Consider the following 5,870-nt stretch of genomic DNA (forward strand, 5'->3'; position numbering starts at 1 on the left):
TACAGGTGGTTACTCAAACTTACATATCCCAATACACGGTCCTTACTGCTCTAGGAGTTATGTCATCTAAGATCCCACACTCACAATGACCTACCCCTTGCGTGAGCAAGATATTCAAGTGATCATCAAGATTATCACATTAGGGATATTATTCCTTAGCTAGATTAGTAAGATGAGTCAAGTTGTGCCCTCATTGGTTTTAGTAGTTATTTATCTAGGTGTAGCATCCTACATGCGTGAGTATGAGTTCCCTTCTCATGCTCGACTTATACCATTGCCCAAGCAACTAAGCATTAAGCATTACCATTCCCATTGTTAAGATGAGAGGCTTCTAACATATTAAAGAGTTACTCTAAGTGTTATGTGAAAGAGTTCATTGTCCAACTCTACATGTAATGCATAACTCATAATGCGACTTGATAAGTATCCAAAGTAGGGTTCATAATAGTGGGGTGCCTGCTAGATGGTGTTTCTATTCAGACATCTAGAAGCTATCGATGACATTCTATACGCGCTTCTCATCAAGACGATTCTTGAAAAGAGTGAGAGAGATCCGATTGGAGAGATTCACCGGTGATTCGAAATGATGATAAGGAATATGGATAGATCACTGTTGGTTCCAAGGAAGTGACATCTAACGGTGGGTCTACTATTGTGTTTTTGGCTTGGGATACTAACTAATATTATTGACTTGTCTAGGTAAGCTTGTTAATTAAACTCACACTCTCTATGATTGTCGAATACTCTGTTCTGACTAACAGACACTCTGCTGTGCTAGGTGTTGAGGTGAGTTGTTTCTAGTTGGCCCTGTTTAGGTTTTGATGGATGCTCCACGATAGTCACGGATGCTCCGATAGGTTTTGGGCACTCTCAGGTTACTGGGTTACTGAAAGGACCTAGGATGCCGCCTAGAGGGGGGTGAATAGGCGTTTCTGATAATTAACACCTTTAAATGCGGAAACAATTAGAAAGGGGAGTTTCCAAAATGGAAACTCCAAATTAAGAGTACTACCACCCCTCACAAGTTAGCCACAAAGTAAACAAGGTATAAAGAATATATCTAGAAGCTATAACCCTGCAACACCAAGTTAGAATAGAGAATAAATATTTTCAGTGTAGGCAGGAAATACCAGACATGTCTGGTATGAATACCAGACGTGTCCGGTATATACGATTTTAGCAGATCAGCCCCAAACATGCTCCTTTCGATTTCTATCTTCAAACCAAACAGCAGGCACCTAATGGAGATGACAATATACACAGAGAACCTGCAGAACAGCTAGAGCAACACAAATATCAAATGAAATGCGAATTTAGACACGATATTTGTTTTACCGAAGTTCGGACTCGTTTGAGTCCTACTCTCCGTTGAGGGGGCTGCGGGCAACCCAGCGAAGGTCAGCCCTAGAGGGTACCACGAAGGTCACTCTAGCCAGAGTCTTTTCCAACTCCTTTTCCTCCTTCCACTAATTTGATTCCGAGGCGGTGGAATCGACCGTTACAAACTTTCCGAAGCAACCACAATCTCTCAGTTGCTCTTCGGCGATGCCTAGCTATCTAGGACCGAAGAGTCCAAGAGTAACAAATGCGAATCATGAGATTGACAATATGCACAAGTGCTCAAGTGGTGGCTTGCTCTCTTTTTCAAATTCTTTCTCAACCCACAAATTGATTTTGCAATTTGGATCACACACTCACTAAGAGAGGGTTTAGGAGAGTTGGCAAGGCTCAAAAACGTGTGTCTCTCACGGTAGAATCAGGAGCCTCCAAAGGTGGAGGCTTGGGGGTATTTATACCCCCCTTGAAAAACTAGACGTTTTATAGCCGTTGCAATACCGGACACGTCCGGTATGACTCACACTGCGCCAACGGTAACTAAGTTACAGTGATGTTGTGAAGCGTCGGAACTCCCAAAGAATGCCGAGACTTCTGATCGTCGGAACTCCCGACTCAAGTCGAAACCCCCGACCCTCAGCAATTTTGAAAAACATGTAACTGAGTTAAAGTTAGTGAGGTGTCAGAACTCCCGACGTATGTCGGAACTCCTGACCGTCGGAACTCCCAACTCACGTCGGAACTCCCGACCCTCAAGGCTTTTGAAAACTAGCCGTTGGCTTCTGGTCATCCATACCAGACACGTCCGGTATGAATACCGGACACGTCCGGTATGACCAGGACAGTGAAACCTCCAAGTCTGTCGAAGTGCGAGACGTCGGAACTCCCGACCCATGCCGGGACTCCCGACCATCGGAACTCCTGACCTACGTCGGAACTCCCGACCTACGTCGGAACTCCTGATGAACCAACTCGAGAACAACAATTTTACAGCTGCTGGACAAATACCGGACACATCCAGTATGAATACCGGACACGTCCGGTATTGCTAGACCAGCAAGAAATCAGTTAGCACTTTTGTCACTCAAATAATCAAACCTCACATGGGTTGGCTTGAGCACTTATGAAACATTATCTATCAACATGATGCATCCCTCTTAGTAGTATGGCATACCTATTAAACTCAAGATCAAAACAAAAATGAATTTATACCACTTGAGTTGATTTCTTTTTGAATTGATGCCGTCCCTTCCAATCTTCATCAAGTAAGGGTGCTTAACATGTTGATGTTGATCTTTTCACTTGAGCATAGCCATCTTGAGCATGTGACTTGATTCCATTCATCAAATTTGAATAATCCCAAATGTATCAAGTCACTTCCATCAAATACTTCATTATAGATTTGATTCTTCACATTAATATGACCATCTTTAGCTTGATTAGTACCTCAACTAAATGCAAGTACTTTCTTCTTCACCCTAGCTAGGTTCTTTGGCCGCCAAGCCATCGCTTGCCCTTCACCCTTGCTTAGTACCTCAAAGCCTTTCCTTGCTATCTTCACCATCTCAAGCCATCAAGTCACATCTTGTTGTTGAATCATCCATTCATATGTATTGTTATCTTTTTCATTTTAATTTAGCAAGCTTCAAATATGAGACCATTCCATATGCAATCCCTCATGTCTCATTAACTAATAATCACGAGCTTGCTTTCATATAGTACATGGAAATCCCACAATAAACAAGCCTTCACATGAATTCCATTTGCATTGTTGTCTTGTGCTTGAACTAGATTGTTTATGCAACAACACATCATTTTGGCTTTCACTAAGTACTTGTGAGATAACCTATTACCTATCCACACTTAGCAAATGGGTTAGTCCTTTTAATCACATTGTCATACAATCATCCAAAACCCACTAAAGGGCTAGATGCACTTTCAGTTACCCTATATATAATTTATTGGATGCTCCGAAGTGAGTGACAGATGATCCGGTAGGATCTATGTGCTCTCAGGTTCTTTTGGCTATGAGTCTTTATAATCCAGCGGATATTCTGATCGATAGTCAGACACTTTGTTGTTCACACTCATAATGGTCTTGGTGCCTCTGCTGGGAGGTTTACTAAGTCAGAGAGGTTTATCGGACACTCCGCCGCATCGGCGGACACTCTTCTAACCAGGCGACAGAACCTATGCTCTATATTTTTGGGGCTAGTTAGTTGCTACTTTGGAGTGATGAACATCCATGCATGTGCACTAGACTCCTAGGATGACCTTAGGGATATGCTAGGGTAAGATTAGTTGAGTCTTTGGCTTTGGCTAACTATTACATCTAGTGATTTGGCTAAGTCTCTTCCCATGAACTACTTGTGATAAATACATGAGATTGAGCAAGAGGGCTCAACTCCAAGATTGAGGATCATGAGATGCTAGAGTTCATGATGAGAGATTAAACACACCTTGCCTTTGTGATGAATGAGAGGTCATCACACTCCATGTTCCATACATGCATGAGAGGTTGAGATTAGGGTTTGAGAGAAATCTTAGACTAAAGAGATCAGGGCTCATGAGCTAACCATGATCAGGAGGGATGGATGGCTTGACCTTGATGAGATGATGATCTTGGATTGCATCCCTTCACTTCATCTTCCACCTTCATCTCCATTTCCAACCTTCATCTTCTCTCTAGTTCTTCCTCACTCTTGTTCCATTAGAGAGAGAGGGAGAGGATGAGAAATGGGAGAGTGAAATGGGTTGGTGCTGCTTCAGCTGAGGTTTGGTGTATCCATTTTGTCCATATGACAAGTGGGGCCAAGGGTTGAGTGTAGGATAGCTCATTCCCCACTCACTACATGCAGTTCAGTTACTAGCGGATGATCTAGTATCACATTGGATTGTTCGGTGGTCTCTAAACTCATGGAATTGATCCAAACACTTGAGATTTAGCAGTGGGGCCAACTCACTTGTTCCAAGGGTTAATAACCTGACTAGTGACATCCTGGGTTGAGATGATGTGCTCCTTAGTGGTTGTGTTGACTATTGTCAACTTTATGCGCTTCCGACTTGTGGGTCGTCTGGTGAAATAGAAAAGCAGTATATCTGTGAGTTCCGTGGTATCCAAATGCCTGCAGGGATTTAGATAGACACTTCTCCAACCATCCAAAATTGAGAGCCTATGTGGTTGTAGCGAATTTAGGTTATTACATATGGCTAGGCCTCTGGATAGATTGTGGTAGTTAGCAAGTGGTGATAGCCTTGTCCATCCTCTGTATTCCACCATGTTAGGTCTAGTTATTAAATTGTAGGGCTTGTGGCAGACCTTGTCTATTTAACTCTCCAAGTTTGTAGGTGAGCTATGCCCCGAAGTACTAGCGCATTTCTCCTAGTCATTTGTTTACCCTTTGTTACTAAAAGATGAATTTCTCGCTCTCCCACCTACCTATCCTACCTCTAGTTTGGCTTGTTTAGTAGTTTACTTATTAGTTCACTCACAACCACCATTATCGTTCAACCACTTAGGATACAATAGGCTTTCATTTAGCAATCCTAACTAATAAATATAAATCAGCCTTCCACCTTCCTTTGGAAAAATATAAATTCGACACTTGGTACTCATTGAGCAAAGTGCTATGCGATAGTTCTGTGCGCTTGCGGAATCCCTCCACTAGTCGTTAAGAAGTATCAACAAGTATTTCTGGCACGGTTGCCGGGGAGGGCAATAGGCATCGAATTTATATTTTGTGTTAGCTTTGCTAACTAGGCTTTTTGTTATCCTAAGTAGTTTATCCTTTTTCCCTCATATCCTATCACTACCCAACACGACCATGGGTGATAAGTACATTCGTGATTTTCCGCACCCTCGGCTGCTAATGTAGCCACCAGACCCAATGTTATCAATGGGGATGCTAACTTTGAGCTTATGCAGCATTAATTATGATGGTTCAAGCTAGTCCATTTTGTGGGAAAGCCCACGAGGATGCAAATGCTCACCTCTAACACTTTTTGGAGATTTGTAGCACATTCACCATTAAGGGAGTGACCCAAGAGGCTATACATCTTCGTCTTTCCCCTTCTATTTGTTAGGAAAGGCTAAGCAATGGTTTTACTCTAACAGCCATGTTGTAGACACCAGGGACAAGTGTTCCAACTCTTTCCTAGTTAAGTTATTCCCTATGGGAAAGACTAGCGCTCTTCGCAATAAGATCTCTAGTTTTCAACAACTAGCAGATGAGTCAATTCTCGAAGCTTGGGAATGAATGCAAGAGTATGTCTCTGCATGCCCACACCATGGCATGGAAGACTGGCTTTTGATCTAGAACTTCTACCATGGGTTAGTTCTGTTAGATAGGAGCCATTTAGATGATGCTACTGGTGGAGCATTCTTTTCGCTATGTGTTTAGATGCTAAGACGCAGATCAAGAAGATGGTTTCCAACAAAGGATGGAGCAACGATTGACTCCAGCTCCGTAAATGAGGTATGCATTCAATTAAAGAAGTTGACATGCTTGCAGCTTGAAAGGTCCTAATATGGCTAG

At 42.6% G+C, this 5,870-nt stretch overlaps 1 non-coding gene across 1 annotated transcript; it reads right to left on the bottom strand.

The window, feature by feature from the left end:
* Positions 1-5,522: 5,522 nt before the first annotated feature.
* LOC136511634 (small nucleolar RNA R71) lies at positions 5,523-5,629 on the bottom strand. Its single transcript, XR_010772783.1, has one exon. It is a non-coding gene; the product is annotated as a small nucleolar RNA R71 (small nucleolar RNA).
* Between the last annotated feature and the right edge of the window lie 241 nt (positions 5,630-5,870).

This window comes from Miscanthus floridulus, chromosome 1 (assembly GCF_019320115.1).
Source record: "Miscanthus floridulus cultivar M001 chromosome 1, ASM1932011v1, whole genome shotgun sequence".
NCBI lineage: Eukaryota > Viridiplantae > Streptophyta > Magnoliopsida > Poales > Poaceae > Miscanthus > Miscanthus floridulus.